The 24283-nt window shown below is 32.1% G+C and overlaps 1 long non-coding RNA gene and 1 other non-coding gene across 2 annotated transcripts; one reads left to right on the top strand and one right to left on the bottom strand.

Annotated features, from left to right (window-relative positions):
* Positions 1-8978: 8978 nt before the first annotated feature.
* LOC107859335 lies at positions 8979-13426 on the top strand. The gene is made up of 2 exons (XR_007052348.1): positions 8979-11501; positions 13083-13426. It is a non-coding gene; the product is annotated as an uncharacterized LOC107859335 (long non-coding RNA).
* Positions 13427-20845: 7419 nt separating this feature from the next.
* Positions 20846-24283, bottom strand: LOC107859334. The gene is made up of 2 exons (XR_007052347.1): positions 24196-24283; positions 20846-21096 (listed from the first exon to the last, which is right to left on the bottom strand). It is a non-coding gene; the product is annotated as an uncharacterized LOC107859334 (transcript).

Here is a 24283-nt window from a genome sequence, read left to right as displayed (position 1 = left end):
CTAATACAAGTGGAGCGGATTTTGGGCCAACGGGCCTGAAAGAATAGTTTAGGACAGGTGAAATGGGGTGAAAGCCCAATTAGACTAGGACAGGTCTCATTGATTTGGGTTAATGGCCTAAATCCCTTACTTCCTCCCCTTCCCCCTGTTCTTTATATTTGTTTTCTTTATGTGCTTTTCGAACCTAGTTAAAACCTTAGTCAAGTCGCTAAAAAACTAGTTTTGCATAAACACCAAAATATTCCTAAAATCGCTTTTCTTTTCAAAAATCAACTTTTTCGAAGTTAATCAAAGACGATTTTCAAACAGTCCGGATAACCGCAAGTTATCGGACGTTTTAGGTGTCTAACACCTTCCTAAAAAGTTAATAGGAACCGCTTACTCATAATCTTTAGAACTTAAACGATTTTCCTATTTTGAATCGTTTGAAGTAACTCTCTAAAGGTTTTTTAATTCCTTTTCAAAATTAAGTGGGGACTCTTCAAAAAGTCAAAATTTTCGCAAAACAAAAATGGCGACTTTGCTGGGGATTTTTAACTAGGTTCTAACCAAATGTTTGATTTCATCTATTGATTAACTATTTTTGTGTTTATATGTTTCGATTATGTAAAGTTTAACTATCGCATCTCATGGCATATTCCTGCATTATTTAAACTATTTTGGGGTTTCGTGGATGTCCCGGACCCTATTGTTCAATTCTAATAATGTGTTGGAAATACGAGTGGCTTATTAGAACGTGAGTCATCTGATGGCTGTTCGTATTTTCAAACTCATGTTGTCCACTTGAGAACCAGTGTTCAAACCCACTCTAGACACCTAGGACAGAACGAAACCAAAACCCTATTTTAGGCATGAGTCTAGGACGACCCAATACCCGAGTAGGGTATTGGGCCCATTAGAACACCTGTCTTGTGTCTATTGACCCCGAGTCAATTATAGACAAACTATATTTATGTGTTGAAGAAAATATATGCCTGTCTAATTCAATCCATTATCCTTTGGGGGTCGGGAAAAAGCTTGATTTGCTTACTTTTGTAAGAAGAATTGAAGCAAAAAATTGATCGATTTGGGAGGTTGCATCTAAGGCACAGTTTGAATGTCAACGAATGTTACCAATATAAGAAATGGACGAAGCTAACAAGGCAAAGGCTGATAGAAGAAGCACTTAGAAATTTGTATTTTCTATCCCCTGTGTGGGAACGTGTCTTCTTTCATGTTATTTCCCTTTCCCTAAAAAATTGTATCCCTCTTTTGTTATATTTTGTAGGCATTTATGCCCTTTTAGTGTCTATAAATTTTGGGGATAATGGATTGACCTTAAGCAAGCATATATTTTTCATAAAAAATCATTAGGCCCAAACCCTTGGCTCAAAAGGGTCATTAGTATAATGTTCTTATGTGATATAATTGTATTATGTGTTTATGTGCGTTTGTTTGGATCAAAGACAAATTTATCCGCTATGCTCCTATGGATTGATTTGGCTATGACACAAACAACTCTACGTGGCTATTTCTTGTCGAGTATTTTGCATTGCTTATCACATGTGGAAACTAACACATTTGCCTTTGAGTTGTTTTACTCTACAGATATTAGAAAATTACTCCGTGTTGAAATAAGATGGCAGAACATCCTTACTTCACCCGATCAAAAGTGCACAAAATCCCATCCTCTGACCATTATTCAATAATAACTGAAAGTGATGAAGAAAATACATTGACCATCAGGGATAATGTAATAGCGGAACAGAGTGACATGATTGCAGAACTCGTAAGAAAGCTAGAAATGCTTCAGGAGGAAATAAATCGTACTCGAGATTTTGCTAACCTGGCCATCACTATTAATGCTCCTGCTCCAGGAGGACACGGGACTCCACTCCAAATCCCTGCGCTTAGTACGCCTATTCTAGGGGATCAGCCAAATAACATATCGTCCGTCTCTGCCCCTCCACTTGTCCAAAATACCAACCGTGAAAATAATCCAGATGCTTGCCATCCACAAAATCCAGCCCTCGCCCCACAAAATCCTTCTTCGAATCTATAAAATTCATTCCCAAATCCCTAGAACCCATTGGTAAATCAACAAAATCCATCCCCAGATCTACCAAATCTTCCAAATCTATCTCCGAACCCATAAACTTTATTTCTGAATCTGCAGAATCCCTTCCAGATCCCACCAAGCTACTCTCAAATTCCACAAAACTTTTCCAGTTTCTGAAATGTTCTCCCCACCCCCCAACCAACTTCCTTTCATCTATAAAATCAAGCCGTCTTTGTAAATTATTCTCATGTCATCATATCCCCTGACATCTATAATTCCCTTCCTAATCCCGCGGTGGACCATTACGAGGAGAAGGAGAAAGAGTGGAGGACCGAGTATGAAATAAAGTTACTAGCTATGAATAAAGAGATCATGAGGATCAAGGAATCTCATGGAGCGGGGAATAACGACGAGTTAGGTTACGATAATTTATGTGTTCACCCTGGAGTAGATCTACCAGAAGGGTATAAGGTCCGTAAATTTGAAGTGTTCGATGGCACCGGAAATCCAATGGCCCATCTGAGAAGGTATTGTTATCAGATGGTTAGAATAGGAAGAAATGAGGCATTGTTGGTGCGTTTATTCAGTCGAAGCTTAAGTGGCAAAGCCTTAGATTGGTTCATGTCTCAAGAACTAAAAAGATGGTCTAATTGGAAGGCGTTGGCTAAAATTTTTCTCGATAGATTTGCATTTAACATTGAGATAGTCCCTGATCGATACTCACTAGATCGTATTAAGTAGAAGAATGATGAGAGCTTTCCAGACCATGCCTTCCGTTAGAGGAAAGAGTCTGTTAAAGTGCAACCTCCTATGTCTAAGAAGGAGATAGTATCCATATCCTCTCATGCTCAGGAGGGAGAATTTTATACTAGGATGGTATCTGCAATCAGGCCGACATTCGCAGATTTGGTGAAAATTGGGTAATCTTTAGAAGAAGGCATTCGAACAGGAAAGATTTTCAAAACCCCAACATCATCTGGGACTTTCAGGTTCCCAAAGAAGAAAAGGGAAGACGTAGGTCAGGTCTCTACTGATTCTTTCAATAAATTTAAAAGGAAATTCAAGCCTAGGAATATTCTTTCCTCACCACCATCATCAATTCTTCATCTTGTATTTTATGCCCAACCCCAATATCAAGCTCTATTTCCTTAGTGTCAAGTTCTGCAGCCAAATTATCATTCTCATGTTCAAGATACTCTTCCAAACAATCAAATAAACTTCTAAGCACCTCCAAACTATCATCAAGTACCTCCTTCTGCTAATCAAAATCAGTATAAACCCCCACGTATAAACCTGGAAAAGAAGCCCCCTAGAAAATTCACTTCATTGGCTGAAAGTCGTACCCAGCTCTTCGGAAGATTGGTAAAGGCTAGTTATTTACAACCTATTACCCCAAAGCCTAGCAATCTTAATTCTCGATTCTTTCATACCGATCAAAATTGTGCCTATCATTCAGGAGCAGCGAGGCATAATACCGAGGATTGTATTAACTTGAAACATAAGATCCATGATTTGATCGATCAGAAGGTCATCACGCTTCAGTCACCGATACTAAATATTAACAGTAAGCCAATGCCTAATCACGGGGGACCTACAGTTAACATTATTGAAATATAGGGTGAATGGGTGTCTATCAAGGCCATCCCTAAGGTAAATTCAGAAGGACTCAAAAGAACAGAAGAAGTGGAGAAGATAGAGAAAGTTGTGGCCGCCTTAAGTATGGATTTGGAAGGAATTATTGAGCCTGTTATGGTCCCAGAAAAAGCATTTAAGCAGGGAATAGAGTACCAACCAAGAAAAGAAGATAAAATCGAAGATAATTCAAAGGAGAGTCTGTTTAGTCCCTTGCCACTCTTGTACCATTCATTTCCCATACATGAGATGTCAAATGATGATGGTCTTGGGGATGGGATAAGAGATCTATTCGAAGGACGCAATGCTCTACTAGATGATTTCCCAAACACCTGTGGGGTGAAGAAGATTGCATCAGAGGAGGCCTTGCAAAACTGAACCTCCACTCCACTCATAACCCATCACCCATCATGGTAGATGAAAAGGGCAATTACTAATAATTTTTAAAGTCAGTGATGATCCGGAGTAGGCCCCATGATCCACCCTCTTATCTCTTAAATTTTCATTTCGTGCTTTACAACTTTCAAAAAGGCATGGGCCCACATTTGTGTGGGTTATGAGCCTTAGTTTATTTTATTTTCCAAAAGGCCTCCCTTTATTTAAGAAGTTATTTTTTTAAAAAAATATGATTATTTAGCATGGTTTATTTTGGTAGCAATAATTTAGAAACCTGTCAATATCATGTCATGTCAAGGGTTAGACGAACAAAGCGAAGGAAATAATGATGAACAGAAAAGGTGATGAGGAGCAGTTAGTAGTAGATATAGAGGAATATGAAAATCAAAAGAATCCCAACCTAGAGGAGCCCTAATCCTACCTGATATGGATGGTCAAGAGTAGACCAAACCAATCAATTCTGATGCGGTAAAGAGATATTATGCTTGAAAGATGTTATAGTTTTTGTTTCTTGGTTTATTTGTAATCGCCTTTATAATAGCATCAATTTCATGATGTGTAATTTCTTAGAACCCCTTCCCTTTATGTACGAACTACATTTGATCTGAATTCTCAAGAATGAGATACATAGGCGGCCTATGTCGGCTTCGGTCAACCCCTTAGGAAAATTTATCCTTTCCTTTTATATATGAACTATGTGATGACCTGAATTCTCAAGAATGAGATACGTAGGCAGCCTATGTCTGCTTCGGTCAACCTATTAGATTTTTCTATATATCCTTATCGTAGTCTTGAACTACATTTGACCTAATTCCTACTTCCACGGGATACGTAGGCGCCCCAACGGCTCAACCATATAACCCTAGGAAATGGAAACTGGGGCAGAATTTTTGAGAAGGAATCTCAAAAATTCATAAAAGGAAGACCGTCATCGAACAAAGAGAGCGAAGACCAATAACGAATCAGATCCTCTCGAGTTGGTGTCATATCAAACAACTTTAAATTGGGGCAGAAATTTTAAGGGAGGCCTCAAAATTTCCACCAAATACTGGAATATATTTCAAATTCCCCGGCACTAGAGGTCGAAGTCGAGATTTGAGAATCACACCTGTGATAAAGTCTAGGTAAACTAAATCTTCGGCTATAATGAAATCATTTGTAGAACCCTCCAACAATGATGATGAGTTCTAGAACTCCTCCATCGGATATAGTCAAAACTAAGAGGAATACGTTCGTTGAGCTAGTACATGACATGACTGGCAGGGATTTTCAAAAGCTTTTATAGAAAATTTCGAAACTATTTTCTAAAAATAAGACTACTTTTGAAAAATCTTTACAAATCTCTTACTTAGTGATTGCCGAGGCGTCTATAGGAGCAGGGAGCCAGGGAGGAGGTGCCAACATGGTGGAGTACCTAAAAGATGGTGTGGAGCAAACGAAGAATTGAAGAAGGTCAACACGGAGTAGTTTCACTCAAACTAATTATTTTTCTGTGGATGCTGGGACCAATACACAAAAATAGGAGTCTCTTTCAAAAATCCCCAAGCAAATTAGGAGACACACCAGAGCACTAATGATTAAGAACGGTATTTTTGGGTAGCCCTAAAAATGGGTTTAATACCTATTTATTGAGGACCTGTTGAATTGTCCATCTCACTTCTTGAGATCATGGAGGACAACCAAAAGTGTTTGGTCTTCTTTACAAATATTGTATTTAGAGTTTTCTAAAAAATAGTCGCTAGCAAAAGCGACTTTGTGTCTACTAATCATCTACCTTGAGTACAGGTACATGTAGAAATCAAGAAGCAAACAAATAAACTCAGGTGAAACTGTTTTTAAATTGCCAAGAGGGCCATTCATGTCATCGTTGAGAGGGCCAATTCATATCATTGCCAAAAGGGTCATTTCATATCACTTCATAGCATTGACGAGAGGGCCATTTCATATCATTGCCAAGAGGGTCATTCATATCATTTGTTGAGAGGGCCATTTTATATCTATTGACATGCAATACATAAATGCTGGCATTGAGGATATCATCAGTATTTTATATCTGTTGACACGCAAGACATAAACACTGGCGTCAAAGATATCATTAGTATTTTATATCTGTTGACACACAAATACATAAACGCTGGCGTCGAGGATATCATTCCATTTTATATATCTGTTGACGCGCAAGACATAAACGCTGGCATCGAGGATATCATCAACATTTCATATCTGTTGACACGTGAGACATAAATGCTGGTATCAAGGATATTTCATCATTTTATGTATCAACATCTGAATGCATCAAGAGCATGATTTGAAGGGACGCCTTTAAGTCACTATCTAAGGATGAATGATAAATAAGATTTCCTAAAATTGACAATTTGAGGGTCATCTATAAGTCATATTATTTGAAATAGGATAGTGTGCAAGATCACCTATGAGTTGATAGCCTGTAGGTCATCCGTAAGTCATAACAACATCCTAATCGGATAGTGTGCAAGATCGCCTAAAAAGTCGATAGTCTGGAAGTTATCCATAAGTCGCAACTAAATTCTTACCGGAGAATATGCGAGAGTATCAAATTGATACGTCCAAAGGTTTTCTATAAGCCACGTCATATCCATGATCGATTATGTGCAGGATTACCCAAGGACTAGCAATTTTAGTGATATCTATAAGTCATATTGTATCCAAGGTCGGATGATGTGCAGGAACACCTAAAAGCTAGCGATTGGAGGCATATATGTAAGCCATCTCTTATCAAAGGTTGGATAATATGCAGGATTGCCTAAAATCTAGCAATTCAAAGGATATTTGTAAGTCACCTCGTATCCAACATCAAATAATGCACAAGATTATCCAAAGATTGACAATTTAAGGAAAATTTATAAATTGATCATCGTCTATAACCGGAGAGGTTATTATTCCACATACAACAAGTGATACAGGTAACCAAAAGGGTTTCCGCATCAATGCAAGATTACACGGTTGCAAGGACCGTTCTGCATAAAGTGTCGCTGGTATCCAAAAGGACCACTCCACTTTGAAGACATATCTCATAATTATACAACAACCAAGATGGTTGTTGTGTTTGTCGTTGCCAGTTATTTCATTCCAAACAGGTACAAGAAAGGATGACTTCGCTTTTAGATAACAACTCATGCGGAGATATGGTAAAAAACTATATGCCTCTTTCGTGAATTATGTTTAGCACTAATAATTTTGTTTGAGATATTGTCGAGAGCATCCGAGAGGATGAAAATCTCAAATCAAATCCACAGGTGCGGACGACTTCAAAAAGGACACAGCATAATGTAGAACTCTTTCTTAGCAGCAAAATGGGACATAGTCTAGAGAGGGACGTCAAACTCTTCGGACGCGAACTAAAGGATGATCACCACCACCATACAAACACACCCCTGTTAGAAGGCATGTGGGTATTTTGGGATGTTCTAAGTCTCAACTTTAAATCCGGGATATTTCTTAAACTCATGCCGAGGGTAACCTTCTCTTTCTTTTAAAGTCGGGTGACAACATACTCAGAGTTTGGAAATTATGTCTGGGTAAGTTCTTGTCTATGGGTGTGAAGGATCCCACATTCATGGTTAAGAGGTTAAAAGCCTCTTTTCTGAAACTCGATCAACTTGTCACTCATCCTGAGCCAAAGATCGTCTGAAATAAAAGATTATCTTTTCTACCGATCGAGTCAAACTACAAGCAGTCTGATTCCCTAAAATCTTCGGGATATGTAGGCCGAGATCTATATGGAAAACTCAACTGCATTCCAACCTCCCCTCAAATCCCTTTATTCCCCAGCATTTCGATTCCATTAGAAACTCCAAAACTGAGATAATTGGAGAATTTTCTTGAAAATCGTACTTAAAATCAAGCTTTATGAACTATAAGTGGCCTGAATTCTTATGAAACCTGAGATATGTAGGAAACCTAATACCGAGGTTCAGCCATACCTCCATGAAACTCGTGCGGAAAACCAATCTCTCTTAGATACAAATTTATGGTCGGACAAAAATTACGAACGTCAACCTCCCTTTGCCCAGCATTACTTGCATCTAACCTACCCAAAGGGATGGGCAGTTGTTAACACCTAATTTTTGCCCTCCACAACCAAGTTTAATTTTGAGCTTCTTCGGTTTTTAATAAAATCAAAATATTTATTTCATCTGAATAGAAACGTTTTAAAAAAATATTCATCTGGGCAAGTTTGTCATTTTAAGTGACGATTATACATTATCGTATTCAATTATACGAAAATATGTAATTTTTTTACTTAAATAACTATTTTACGGAATATCAAATTTTAATCAAGGATTATTTTGAAAATAAATTCAAATGGTTGAAATCTTGATTTAAATATGATTTATTCTGAAAAATAATCTATTTGGATCAATATTTATTCAATTTTATCGAATCAAGAAGCTCAGAATTAAAGAAGGTGTTAATTCATATCGAATTTCAATTTGATTTGGTCAATTTATTAAATTTGGCTCTAATTGAAATCAAATTGGCCCCAATTGTAATGCAATTAACCGATGAGATATTCAACTTGGTTAGAGTTGAAATAATTTGCCTAAAGTATAATCTTAATCCCCAGTTACCATTTCTTAATTGGGATTATTTTAATCTGATTATATTTAATTTGAGTTATTCTTAATCCAATTAAATTTAATTATGATTATTCTAATCTAATTTAATTAGGGTTATTTAATAACCCAATTAGATTTAATAGGGGTTATTAAACAACCCCAATTTAAGGCCAAATTGCTCCAAAACCAACCCAGGCCCAATTTCACACCAACAACAACAATTACAACAATTTCACTTGGCCCAAACACATAAACGACCCGGCCCAGCATCAACAATCCCTTTTATCTCCTTCAGCAGCTTCCAACAACCATTCAACAACATACAACTTCAACCAGCCAATACCCGACCCGATTTCGTCCAAATTCGATCCGACAAAGATCTGAAGTAGCTTGTTCTCACCTAAACGTCTTCCTCTCTACTTGAATCCATACTTCCTCACGTGATTAGCATGGTGATTAACACGAAGTCGGTCTTAAATCTTCTAGAAATGAGGTTAGGTGTCACCTCCAACGTCCGAATTTCATGAATTTCGGGATAACTTGTACGAATTAGTACCTATTTGTCAAATTTTTGTTGGTTCTTGGGGAAATTATCCATTTTCCCCAATGGTTATTGTCCAAATCCAAATGGGGGTACAATCGGTTATGACCATCATTATTTGAATTTCAAATTCCCCTAAAAAAGAATCCCGAAAAGATCCCCCAATGGTCCTCTATATAAACGACCCATTGTGTGCTTCTAAAGGGGAATTTTTTTTTTTGGAGAGATTTGAGGTCGAAACGGAGGGTTTGGAAAAGTGGGATTTTTCCTTCTTTTGGGGGTTCGAAAATTATCTGAGAAAACTGAGGGGAAAAATCTGCTGAGAGGTTGGTTCGAAATTCTGGGCTGAGAATTTTGGTTCTAAAAAACGAGAGCTCTTGGGGAGAATTCAATCTTTTAGTGAAGATGTTTTTCGGTGGTGGTGATCCTGACGGCAGTTCGTTGTTCTATTTTGCTGCCCCGAAGGAGGTAAAATTCTCGATGCCTTATTTCTTTTCTCTTCATTTTGCCTCATTTTCGCTTTTGAAGTAGTAAAAATTTATTTCTCTTATTCTTTCCGGGAGTTAGCTGCAGAAACCTTGCAAGGTTGTAGGTTTTTCTTGAGGTGGTTGAACCAAATTCATGTTAAAATTTGTGTTCTACTGATAGTTTTATTGTTTAGATTTATATGTCTTGGGTCCACTGTCTCATATTGTTGATGTTGGATCACTATAATTTTATTTTGATAGAAATCGACATCTGCTAGGATTAATTCATGTGTTTGTTTGGGTCATTGTTACAGCCTGTATTTGGATCACCTTGATTTAGGTCTATTAGATCAGAATAAAGTGATTTTGCATTGATTTGTTAGCTTGCTGATTCAGGTTTAAGGATTGCATCGTTTTAATTGTTATTCTTCTAAATGTTCTTTCCCTGATACCTCTTTTGGTTTAATGTTTTGGTTTAAGGCATCTTGTTTCCATTATCTTAACTTCTAAATGCTTAATCTATTGACTATTTGTTTCAAGCGTTAGTCTGTCCAATTGGTTTAATTGCGTGTTTGTAGATTATAATAGTTTCTCGTAGAATCCTGCTGATTCTAGATTAGATAATTAAGTTGTCTCTCTTGTTAGATTAACTTTGAGTTCAATGAGAATGAGAGTTGAAAGAGTCGAACTCTAGTGAAAATCCTTGAATATCCTAACTCAGTTTCCCCAGGCTGCTCCTCACTCCAAGCTTTCCTATCGCTCATTGAATTTTCTTTGCTAAAGTTAAATAAATCCTTTCGAGGTCATTTTCTAGTGTAAGCTCGCATTAAGTGCATGTCTTTTCTTTGCTCAACTGTGTATTAGTCCGCCCAAGAAGCATATTGAAGTTTTGTTTTAGCATTAAACTCCCTTTTGATTTTCTGTATATGTTATTTTTGAAGGATTGATTCAATATCCTCTCTTCTTTTCCTTGTGAAAATTTGTTGAACTCTTTCATAAAAATACTCAAACTTTTCGATCGCGACAAGTTGTGATTGTTGATTTCATTTTTATCTCCCTTGATCTTTTTTTTTTAGTTCAAGACGCTTGTCTTTGATAAGATCGGACGATGTATATAGCCCTATATCTTTTTTTGACTCTTATGAGTTTTGCCTAGATATTTGCCCTTATCCTTTAATTGGTCTCATCGATTTTTAGTTCATTATATCTTTGGTATGCTTAAATGATTAATCTAGGTTTGTTAGGAGAATGTTGTTTTGCCTTTGCGTTCCTTTAAAAATGATTTCTTTTGTTTTATTTTTGGGAAGTATTTTATTAGCTGAAACGTACAGTCCTTTTTTTAATTTGCATATGATCTATCTTTGCTGAATTGATCTAAAACATGTTTTCCCATTCCCCATTGGCTCTTGATGACTAATTAGGATTGTACTATGTTGTTTCCTTTAGTTAATCACGTGTCAGTTTTTCTTTCTCTCTTTGTTGATCATGTCTTAATTACCTTTAGTTTTCCTCCTTGATTGATAGCATATTAGCTTCCTTTACTTTTTTACTTTCTTTCTTTCTTTCTTGGTTCGATCAGGTACTAATATGCTTTATTTTTTATTTTATTTATTTATTTATTTTTTGCCGCCTTTGCATGGAAATCATTTGGATCCTAAATGGACTTTCCCCATTCTTTGCATTATTGATATGGACCACTGAGGCCTATCCTTCCTCAGTCGATTTCGAAAATCATAAGGAGACAACCTCATAGTGCATGAATACGAGGAGATCAAAGAAGACAAATGGGTCCAAGTCCTACTGTTGAAGCGGTCAAGAGACTTGAAAGTGTCGGTTTTCATTTCATTCATTTATTTAGTCATTTATTATTGTTGTCTTTATTTATTTAGTTATTACTTTTAGGATAAATTACAGTAACTAGCAACCTTAAGATCTTAATTACAATTAATAACAACACTTTTTCAAAATTACAACTTATGTCAAAACTAGCAATATTTTGACTTTTCTAGAGTTAAGCACGTGAATTTCACCAATTGCTTTTCCTTTACCTATTTTCAAGTAATTTACCGTATTTTCAAGCAATTTACCTATTTCTGGATTCCATCAATTACTTTTTCTTTACCTATTTTCAAGTAATTTACCCTATTTTAAAGTAATTTACCTATTTCAGTTTCTTCCTTTCTAACGTTTTTTTTTTTCAAAATCGCTATTTACTCTCTAATTTTGGATAAACTTATTCCCCAATAATTAAGGGAAGATGATTTTACAGTTAATGCATGTTATTTTGTTTCATATAACTTCTTTTTTGTAAAATAATTTTGGCATTTTTCAACCTTTTTCTGTGAATTATTTTTTTTGTTTTTGCGGTTTGAAATTTTTGGAGTTACGCGATAATGCCAATACATACAAATCGTAGTAGTTCAGTTAGTGGGATTCCACCGATGAATTTTAGGTCCGATGAATTACCGTTGTTTAGTCTTGGTTTAACACAAGATGAAGAAATTAACTTGATTTCTACTAATTTTCAGTCTAAGAGAGGTGTTAGCAAAGTAGAGGTGAGATCGAATCAGCGTAACGATTCGAAAAACATTGTGGAAATCATGAAACGGAAAGCATTAAGAAAATCTTCATCCCCAAAACCCATAAAAATTTAAAAATAGGTGAAAAAGAGAAAATTGGATGAAAAAGGAGAATCTAGTCAAATTTCAACTCTTGTTTTTTATCTGATTATGAATCTGAAGAAGAGAAAGTGGAAGAGGTATTATTCTATTTATAAAATTTTATAATTTCTGGACAACATATTCATATATGTATTTTATATATACAATTTATAAGGTGTATATGTAGTTTTGAGTTTTGTTAAAATATGAAATTGCATTTGCTAATGGGATGATATGTATCTGTTATATATTTAAGATATGTATTTTGTATTTAGGTTTGTTACTGATAAGATTTGTATTTGTTATGTATAACATATTTAATATATGTATCTTGTATTTAAGATATGTGTAGGATATTTGTATTAGTTACTGAGAAGATTTGTATTTGATGTCCAGTTGTATTCTTTTCTTGGTAACTTAAATTTTGGACCATTCATGTATTTATAAAATTTTATGCATTTGTATTTTAATTTTTTTTGGACTGTATGGTCATATATGTATTTTATATATATATATTTGATAAATTATCTGCTTATGTGAGAGTTATTGTTAAGATATGGAATAGTAGTGTGGAGATATGTATTTGTTATTTTTAAGATATGTATTTTGTATGTTGTAATTATATGTAATTCATTTGCTACGGGTTCGATATGTATTTTGTATTTGTTTGTTCTAAGTTTTTATATATGGTGACATATGCTGAGTGCCTTACTTTTGGTGACTGTGTTTCAAATATTGACTTTGATTCAGATCTTCTTCGCACGAGATATATTTTAATGTTGTGAAATTATATTATGCTTCGAGGAAAGAAGATGAGAAGGCTGAAAGTGATGATGAAGCACCAATGAGGCCTCCTAGGGATATTGAGCTAATAGAAGATACTGAAGTGCATGATATTTGAAGTTTATTTGTATTTATTGTATTTGACAATATTGAACTTTAGGAGGACTAAGATATAGTTGAAAGATGACATCTTAATATTTTTTTTATGTGATTGTTAGATTTTTTATCGTTATGATTCTAAAATAGAATTGTTCGATCTTACTTTATGTTATTGTTACGCATATTTTGGTATGAATATGTGATTTTCAGTTTTAAGTATAATTTTCAGTAATGAATATATATGCTTCAGTCATCATATGTATTTTTCAATAGTGTATTTGCATTTTTCATTGTATGCATATGTATTTTTTTGTAATACATTTGAGGTAAGTGGAGGTTGCATATAATATTTTTCATTGTATGAATATATATTTTTTTGTAATGCATATGTATTTTGAGTAATGCATATATAGTTTTTTCAGTTATGCACATATACTTTCGAATAATACAAAGTTATTGTATTGTTTTGCATAAGTCTATGTATTTTTACGAAGCATATGTATTTATGATTTATACATACATAGTTATCCGTATATATTTATGAATAATTCATATTTATTTATGATTATTGCATATGTTTTCTTTAAAAAAAATAAATGGATTTCAAGTTCTGATTAAGTAATTGATAAGTCATTAAATGTATTTTTAATTATTTTTATTTATTACATAAATATATGTTAACTTATTTTTAGTTTTTATAGATCGGTATACGTTTTTATTAGAATCTCATATGTATTTTTCATACCAAAAAATTGACTTGTATAGTGTACACTCTTTTACGTATAAATAAATAATGGTATATGTCTTATAAAATTTATTCATGATGATAACATTTGCAACAATTTAACTACAGAAAAGTCAACATCATCAAAAGTTTGTATCAAAATTTAGAATCATAAAATAATCAATGAAAAAAAATAATTATTTTTGAACTGAATACATTTGTAAACTTATCATTTATTATACTTCCTACATGAATGCCAATTGTGATCTTTCAATCCACATGAACTACAATAATTTTTGTTTTTCTTCTAGAACATATCTCTTTCCGACTTTTCATGATTCTTCTTTGCAGGTCTTCCAGGGGGTCGCTTGTATTTTGAGGACAAAACTATCTTCTCCAATATCTCTTGTGGAATCACTCAATCATCTTTGTGTGGTGTAGGATAAATGGGAAGATCATATGTTCTTGACACAGTTTTGATTTGTATAGGTCAGAGTAATATGATCCCTTTTGAAAATTCTTGTTATTAAGTACTTCATAAGCATGCACACAGTATCTCGTCTTATTGGAATGCATGACAAGAATTTTTTTTTCTTAAGACAAACAATAAAATGTTTATCCTTATCGTGTATTGTATAGACATACTCTGAGGCTGGTATAAACTGAAATTATTAAAATAAAATTAAAATTATAACAACAATTATTCATTTGACATTTGTAATTATTCCAGTTTAGCAATTGTATTTTACCAACTCTGCATATGTATATTGCATGTCTCAATATGTATTTTTAGAAATATATGGCCTTCATATTTAAAATAAAATAAAATAAATGCAGTCAAACACTTAAAACAGAGTGCAAATGTATTTTTTAAATATATATAGCTGGCAGCATATGTAAATTGAAATACATAAAAGTAACTACCAGTGATCACATAAACAGACTGCATATGTATTTTACAAATACATATAGCTGGCAATATATGTAATGTAATTAAATGCATATATAAGGACTTACGGTTCCACCCATGGTATAAGCAGTTACAAAAGTACCAATATATAATTTTCTGAGATGACTTGCATCAACGATTATTACAGATCTACAATGTTCAAACCCTTTGACACAATAACTTATTAGTATATACAAAACTTCGAAACAAAATCAAACAAGAACAAATTATTTAATTGAAATGGGAAAAAATACAAAATAAACTGTAACAATTGTATATCAATATTCAACCTACATAACGTGATGGAAAACTCTAATTTGTAAAAAGAAATTGTTGATCAAACCACTTTGTTCGAGAACTGATCAAACCATTGTTGTTACGATTTTTCTAGCGATTTTCACAAATATACTTCAAAAAATTCACAAACAAAATCAGATTGGTTTATTGATACCTGTATTTGCAGTGTTGTCTTATCAAACTCTTTGTCTTGTTCCAGGTTTTTTGGTATGACTTTGATTACTATTCCTTGTCTTGAGTCGGGGGTCTATCGAAAATAGCCTTGCTATTTCCCCGGGAGTAGTGGTATGGACTGCGTACATCTTACCCTCCCCAGACCTCACTATGTGGGAATACACTGGGTTTGTTGTTGTTGTTGTCTTATCAAACTCTTCTAAAAACATTAAACAATACACATAAATTTTGAAAGCAGTCATTTTTTTTTTTAAATTGATAAGAGTTGCAGATTATGAAAAATGTTTTTGAATTTTGAATTATGTTGCTGTGAAATAATGAATGTCGTTAAAATAGAGTCATTACAGGAAAAGATATTTGTAAAAGGTTAAGAAATTTGTCAAATTAAATGTTCCTTAAATTAAGGAACCGTTTTTCCCATATTAAATTGAAACAAATTGGAGTTAAATTAGGAACAAAATCTTTAATTTTATATGTATTTAACTAGCAACAGGTTAATCAAATACAAAATACATATTGCTATTTTTTGTAATTTTGAAAGGATTGCTATAAAACTTACAATTAAGGCTCTATAGTTGCTATTTCTGAAATTTTTCCTTACTTTTATTCATTCATTTGGGACACAAAGCCAAGGTTGTACTTAATACAGGTGGAGCAAATTTGGGGCCAACGGGCCTGAAAGAATAGTTTAGGATGGGTGAAATGGGGCGAAAACCCAATTAGACTAGGACAGGTTTTATTGATTTGAGTTAATGTCCTAAATCCCTTACTTCCTCCCCTTCCCCCTGTTCTTTATATTTGTTTTCTTTATGTGCTTTTCAAACCTAGTTAAAACCTTAGTTAAGTCGCTAAAAAACTAGTTTTTCATAAACACCAAAATATTCCTAAAATCGCTTTTCTTTTCAAAAATAAACTTTTTCAAAGTTAATCAAAGACGATTTTCAAATATTCCGGTAACCGCAAGTTAGTGGACGTTTTAGGTGCCTAATACCTTCCTAAAATATTAATAGGAACCGTTTACTCAGAATCTTCAAAACTTAAACGATTTTCCTGTTTTGAATCATTTGAAGTAACTCTCTAAAGGTTTCTTAATTCCTTCTCAAAATTAAGTGGCGACTCTTCAAAAAGTCAAAATTTCCGCAAAACAACGACGCATATCAATCACGTGGAATTCATGTGAAATCATAAAGCATAGAGCATGGACTTATCATTTAAGCACTATTAAATCATGGGACACGAATCTTATCACATTAAGCATTTTATCAAACACTTTGCATGCCTTCTTTTAGCTTAGGTGTGTTTTCATGAATTTCCTTATTTTAAACGACATAAAGCTCATGGATTTCAACTAACGAACACATATACTTCATAAAAACACCTTTAGATATCGTCTTGAAACTTAAACAACAATCATCAACATGTACATGGTCATATCACAACAAGACAATCACAAAATAATATTTAAAACATGGTTCTTGAGCTCTGTGAACGAAATGGATCCATAGATGAACACTACATGTACCTTAGATGGAAGATCCGTGAAAATTTACGGTGAAATCCTTTGAATATTGAAGCTGCTATGAAAACCCTATGGGGTTCTTGAGAGAATTTTGAGAAAAGAGAGTATAATGTGGTTGGATTGTGACTAAATTCCGTGTTTATGGAATATATAGGGGTGAAAAGATGACCCAAATACCCCTCTACATGCATCATTTAATTTATGTAAAAATTACCCGATTTGGGCCCCTAGCGCGATGCAGAGATACCGCGTTGCCACTTGTTTGTGAACTGGAAACTCACCGCGATGTGGTGGAATCACATAGAGACACTGGAAATTGACAAACGTCATTTTGGCTTATGGCGCGACGCGCCACTGACTGAAATGACGGTGTTGAAACTTTAAATTGCCATAACTTCTTCACCGGGTGTCCGTTTTAGGCGAATTTGGTATCGAAGGAAAGTTTATTCAATTCTATACAATTTAGAGGGTATAAATCTGCCAAAATACCACCTATAAACCAATTTATTCTCGTTCAAAAATAACCTATGTGAAATCACACACGAAAACTTGGTGGATTCCAAAGTTCTTGGCTTGGCTTACTCTAAGTGACTCTTATGAACATGCTTAACACATCATAAGCTGTATTATCACTAGGATACTCATCCTAATTCATGTACTCAAATATGAATCACAGGATAGGAGGTTTCATGTGTAGGAGCAACGGTTCATTTTCTAGCTTAGAAATATATGGGGTATTACAGTAATTTTGCGAGAATGCTATGAAATACGCTACTATATGATTGCAACTTTTAACTACACGGTCTTAACCTACTCTTATGGGAACAAGTTCGAACATTAAAGATGATCAACAACACTAAAGGAAGGTCAAAGCAAGCCAAAATCTTTAGAATATTTTATGCTCTATATACATATGTCATCCCCTTTCCCTAAGACTCCAGCAATATTGATTTTCTTAGTATTTGTTTGATAATAGCATAGGAGTTATTAGAAATTGAGAGGTCTGAAGGTGTTTTGATTTATGCTTTACATTATATTTGTATTGAAATTTATCATGAGTAGCAATATACAAAATCATGGAAGGACCAATTTAATTATTGAACCTCAATTTGGTGTAAAGAAATATAGAATTTCACTTTCTCGGATAGTGAATATTTTTCACCTTCAATTTTAAAGTTGCGGATTCAAATCCACCATGAAAGCAAAAAGGTGAGAGATTTTAGAAAAAAATAAAAAGAAATTTATTTTACTTTTACTTTTGCTATCTAAGTTAACCACTCAAATACTACTCCATCTTAGTGTTACTTCAGTCATAACTTTTAGACTAATACTAATTTTTCTTTCTTATTATTTTTCATGTGATAGTTTAGGCTGTTGAAAAATTATACATTAAGATCAAATGTCAAACCTAGATTTTATGAAAAGTGATGCGACACATTTTTCGGCTAAGAAAAGCTAGCCTTAATTTATATTTTATGTGTAAAAAATAGTCAAAAGTCACTCTTTTAACTCTCTTTATTATGTCAAACGTGTTATGTTTATAATTTTTTTTATCTCTCTTAATTATTGTTGAATTTTCAACAGTCCATTTAATTATAATTTTAGTAGATATATACAGATTGGAGTCATGTCTAACACTTTCATCATAAGGATGAAATCTTGAAAAAGAAAAAAATAGTTTCGAGACTTATCTTTTTTTTAAAACTACTCATTTTAATTAATCTCAACATTTTCGGTATCTATTTTATGATTACAAAAATGTGTAAAATCGTATCAACTGAAGAGAGAGAGAATCGATGACACAACGTCTATGGACGGATATTTTTACATGTTCACATTTGAATATTTTTAATGTAAAAATAATTTTCTAAATAATTTGTAGAAATTGAGGTTAAAATCAATTTATTTCATTCATCTTTACCTCTTAAATATTAAAATTATATGTTACAACAACTCCAAAAGTCATGTTCTTAATTTGATACATGTTGTCTCTTTTTTTAATTCTTTTTGATGCAAAATTCTTTTTTCTTACTCTAGCTAGCTAGAACTTTAACTACTATCAATTATTTAAAATTAATACACTTAATAATATTGCTGTCATTAAAATTTCGTAATGCACATTACTCATTTTTTGCAACTACTCAATGTTCATTACCTTATTTAGTATCTATAATTATTATACAAATTTAATTACTTCAAATAATAACATATTATCAATTCAGATCCAATATGCGATCAAAGAAAGATTCTTGAGACAGAGGAGTTATAATCCAAAATGTAATAGAGTGTGGTGTGACACCTCTCCATGACCATCATTTCTATTTTCTTTTTCTTCCTTTTTAGTATTTTCCTTTTTTATTTCATTCATGTTCTACCTTTTAGAAAAGATCTAAAAGTCGCCACTAATTCTAACAAAGATGCCATCCTCTTTTTATTTTCAAGCACAAATTCTTTTTTTCCTATTTAAACTAAATAAATCATTTCACATAAAACTTTTGAAAAGTGCTTTTTAAAACAGTTTGGATGTCCTTAAATACATTATAAAGAGTTACTTTAATAATGTAATCGTTTTGACAATCTTTCATATATCAAAGGAGAAGAAAATTTTTGTTTTAAGAAGTCTTAATTTGTTTCATTAGCCCCATAAAATATACAAAGTGAATTTTTTCGAAAGTGGACGAAAATGATAAAATAAATAGCTGCTGACTGATCTATAGTTCTCGCGAAAAGCATTTTTTTCAAATCTAACACACTCTTGAATCGTGATATCTCCTTTATGTTCATAAAAAAATATGTGTTCGTCTTTTTTCTGATGTTCATTCAGTTCTCATGAGTTTTCCTCTTAAAAATTTTAAATTGATATTAATAATGATCTATATAATATTTTTTTTTCCTGAAAAGCTATGATGGTATTAGTGAATTAGCAACGAAATTAGGTGATTAGTGTCATGTATTCATTTTCTCACTAATTTTAATATTTTTATCGCAACAAGAGAGACGGGTTGATAAAACTTAAATATTGTACAAAAGATAGTGAAACAATAAAGCACTAGAAGTATAATATCTCTTTCTCCCCCTGTCAACAACCGGACATAGGCTCTTAACTAAGATTTGTTTCTTCCCCAAAAGATTAAAGTTTGAATGAAAAAATCGAATAGGAATTTTGAGAGGTTATGATTCAATTTATATATATATTCCTTTTACATTTATGTAAATTTGCTTTTATATATATATATATATATATATATTTCAAATGGAGAACTATTTTTTTTTTTCCGAGTATTCTTGAGCTTTCATTTGTTTTTGTTTAAATTTAATCTTTTATTATTAAAAATGTAATTTCACTCAGTTTCTTATTGCCGCAATAATGATGAGAAGAAATGGCTAATTAACGATACATTATGAAGAAGATAAGTAAATATCCATATCAATATAATATTTTGTAACACCAATGAAATAGGAAGCATTTTGAATCAATACGTTATTTCTTACTCATTTCGATTGTATGCATGATATCTTTAGTTTTTTTATTTAATTTAAATTATATATTTTTTACAGAATCAAAGAATATTAATTGGGTTTTTTCCCTTCAAATACTCAAATTTAGATAAGTTAAATCCTTATATGAATAGAAAATCGTATTAAATAAATATTATTTAATTAAGGATGGTTTTTTGAAAAGACCTCTTACATTTTAGAGGTAAACAATATTTTAAAAAGTGTATTCAAATTAAAAATATTATATAATATAAATCGAAGGAGTTTACGTGTTACCATAAATAACCATTTAACATGGCATTTAATTTTTCTTTCTATATTTAAATTAAGCATATACATTTTACAAAAGAGAAAGTTAGACGTTCAGATTGCGGCGGTTTTAGAATTTAAAGCTTACGAGTGTTATTAGACATAAATGAAATAAATTTAATATTAAAAGGTGATTTTAGTATGCATTCGCTCAGTTTCAATTCATTGAATTAATAGCAGAATTTTTTATTCGTAAATATACTTATTGCCAATACAATTCACACCCCAACTGGATTAATATTAATCACAAGTGTAATCAAAATTTTAGCATGCATAAGTGCCCTTCTCTCTCTCTATATATATATAAACTAGGGATACAAAATAAAAATGGATCTATATATAAGCAGTATCAAAGACGGCCACATCTTATTCTTCGACCAAATTGACTATTGATCAACCTCCTTAGCGGACCCTGCATCAAAAAATGGATCCAGCAAACATCAATATATATTCATGCTGTCACTTACTACTACTATTATTATCATTATCAGTGGTAATTTATCATGTACTTATTCTTTTCAGTGCGCTAAATCGAAGAAAATTGAAATCTTCCTTACATCATCATTTCATGCTAAGTAGCTCTCCTTCGTTAACCGGAAAAAAGTATCCCAGTTCTTCATACAATAAATTATTAATTAATTGCATCGTCAAATTTAAGATAGTAAGAATCATGAATAGTTTTTATTTTTTATTTTTGGGTAAATAGGGTACACTTAAATAGACATACAATATTTAGAAATTTACTTAATCAGAGCCAGTTAACCTGAATTAATTACAAAAGAGGAACAATTTTGCTTAGTTAGTGATTGAGCATTTGCTTTAATGGATCTTTCAAAAAAAGTTCCTCGCATCTATAAATCTGAGCATGAATAGGTTATTAATAAACTGCAGATTTCATTTTATTTATAAATCTGGTATATATTGACCAGTAAATTAAATAGAGTAAAATCTTCTCTCTCCCTCAATCTTATGTATCAAATAAATGTATTTAATATATCTATAAATATATATCAAGAATTTATGTATTCTTTTCATAATTTTAAGGATGATGCATATGTTTTTTGTTCATTTAATGGTTTCACCACCTTCATTCAGTTTGCATATTTTTCAATTGATATTTATGATATTTTATTTAATTTTGTGATACATTTTATACTTGCACCATTGATACAATTTATTCTGTGAGAAATAATATATGTAACACTAATATAATAGTATGAAAAATATGTATTGGTATTGTTAATCAGTTATCAAAATATATACATTACCAGTATGATACATTTGTTGTTGGAATATTGGTGATACATATGACATAAACTTTGTGATAGTGATTCATATTTTTAATTTATTTATAAATGTTTGATACATTTAACATATGTTTGACATTTGTAAATTATTTTTTTGATGTGTGATTGAATTTTTAATGGTTAGTGAGTAATTTTACGAACTGTATCATTGTGATACATCTGGAACCAGATGTATCATTGTGATACATCTGGAACCAGATGTATCATTTTCACAATTTATGCCTAATTTTACTCCCCGTAATAATTAAAAATTAATTATTTCCTTCTTTAACTAACCACTAAATTACAAATGTATCACAATGAATATGTATCAAGGCTAAAAATATGTATCATAAATATTTAAAATCCGGGATATCATGTAATTAAACAAAATTATAAAAAAAAAGTGTTAGAACCCATAAAAATTCGGGATTTATGTAAGTTACCCTAAAAAAGTGATAGTGACAAACACGAAAGATCTATTTATCCAACCAAATTAAAAATTAAATTTAAAATTTCGTAATGTTCTTTTGAATGGAAATAATAATAAGAGAGAGTAGCTATTTTTTAATCCTCACAAGAAACTCTGTTTTGTCTTTTTATCCCTAATTGAAGCTTTAATAACATTTTAAATTTTCACCAATTGAAGGAACATCTACAAAAATATTTTGTTGAATTAGATTTATAAATAATTTTATTTAAATGTTATATTTATTTATAAATTAAATTTATTGACGTGATCATACAGTAATTTATAGAATCAAATATTTTTTATATTATTTAGATGCAATACTTTTTAATTAAAAAGAATGTGCTAGCCAATATAAATTTAATTGAGAAAAAATAATGTAGTTAATTTAACACAAAACAAAATTCAATTTATATCGTTAAAGACTTTCATTCAAAAGTTTTCAGTAAAATAAAAAGAAGAGTTTTTAATGCATGCATTTGTTTGAAAAAGTTTTTGTTTAACTTACAAAAATTTTTACTCCCTCCATTATAATTTATTTGCCTAATTTTGACTTAGCACCAAATTTTAAGAAGAAATAAATATTTTTGAATGTTATGATCTTAAAGTAAAGATATGTAGAAAAAACCGAAATATCTTTTAATTTTATAGTCTTAAATAGTTCCCAAGAAAGAAAAGAGGTATTCTTTCTTAAACAAAACGAACTAAAGAAAAGAGGACAAAAAATTGAAACAAATATGTGATTTAATATTTTAGAAATATTAAGAAATTATTGAACTACTTTTAACTAACATAATATTATAAAAAAAACAAATAAAAAGCAGAGTAGCCAAAAAATAGAAAAATCTTTATAAATATTAATATTAATGTAGTTTGGGTCCGAGCTCAACATGGACCAAATGAGACTAGTAAATTAATTTTTAACAAACATTAAGTAAATTAACCCCAAATTAATCGAAGGCAGTTTGTTTGGAAGGAAGAGATGCATTATACTCTTTCGAGGCATAAATTTTGGAAAAAAAAGAGAGAGAGACACTATAATTAGCATGACCAAAGAGTACGTTAGACTTACGGTTTTTAACATGCCAAGCATTTTGGTTAAAATTTACAAGTAACACCTATCCGATGTAAACATCAAGCCAATATATGCATGCCATGTGTTTGAATTTAGAGTTCATGTTACTTAATCATGGTTAATTAACATGCATTTTACTTAGTTTAATTACTTAACCATGATAAAAAATATTAATTTGGTGTATATATCAGGTGCGTATAATTTTTACCAAGCACCATTTTAACAGTTATGAAATTATACTTCCTCTATTTTATTAAGGCTAGAACGAGAATTTAAAAGTTACAAAAATTTTATACTAGATATCACTCTGTTTAAAACAATTAAAACAAGAAACATATAAAATAGCAGAGAGTCAGTATACGCAGGGTCGACTCAATGAATTTGGTGGCCTAAAGTTAAATTTTAATTATAGGTTTCAAGTATATTCAATAAAATTAGCTTTTGTGCATCACACATGTATCTCATATGCCACACGTGCATCTCGTGCGATATACGTGCATCTTGAGCGACTTACGTGAATCTTATGTGCATTTTCTGCGCTATACATGCACCCTATTGTCAGTTAGTAAAAATATTTAAAAAAAATAGGACCTCCAAAAAGTTGGGGCCTTAGCTTTATGGTTGAGCCACCCTGAGTGTACGAGGATAGTATGAGAGGGAAAATAAAGAAGGTGGAAGTACTTGGAGCAGTCAGTGGAAGGGCTGATCTTGTAAGGAATATTGACACCACAAGTTCTAGGGAGAACAGCAGCTTTGCTGAAATTGATTC

This window comes from Capsicum annuum, chromosome 2, assembly GCF_002878395.1.
Source record: "Capsicum annuum cultivar UCD-10X-F1 chromosome 2, UCD10Xv1.1, whole genome shotgun sequence".
Taxonomy (NCBI): domain Eukaryota; kingdom Viridiplantae; phylum Streptophyta; class Magnoliopsida; order Solanales; family Solanaceae; genus Capsicum; species Capsicum annuum.
This window is presented reverse-complemented; position numbering and strand designations above follow the sequence as displayed.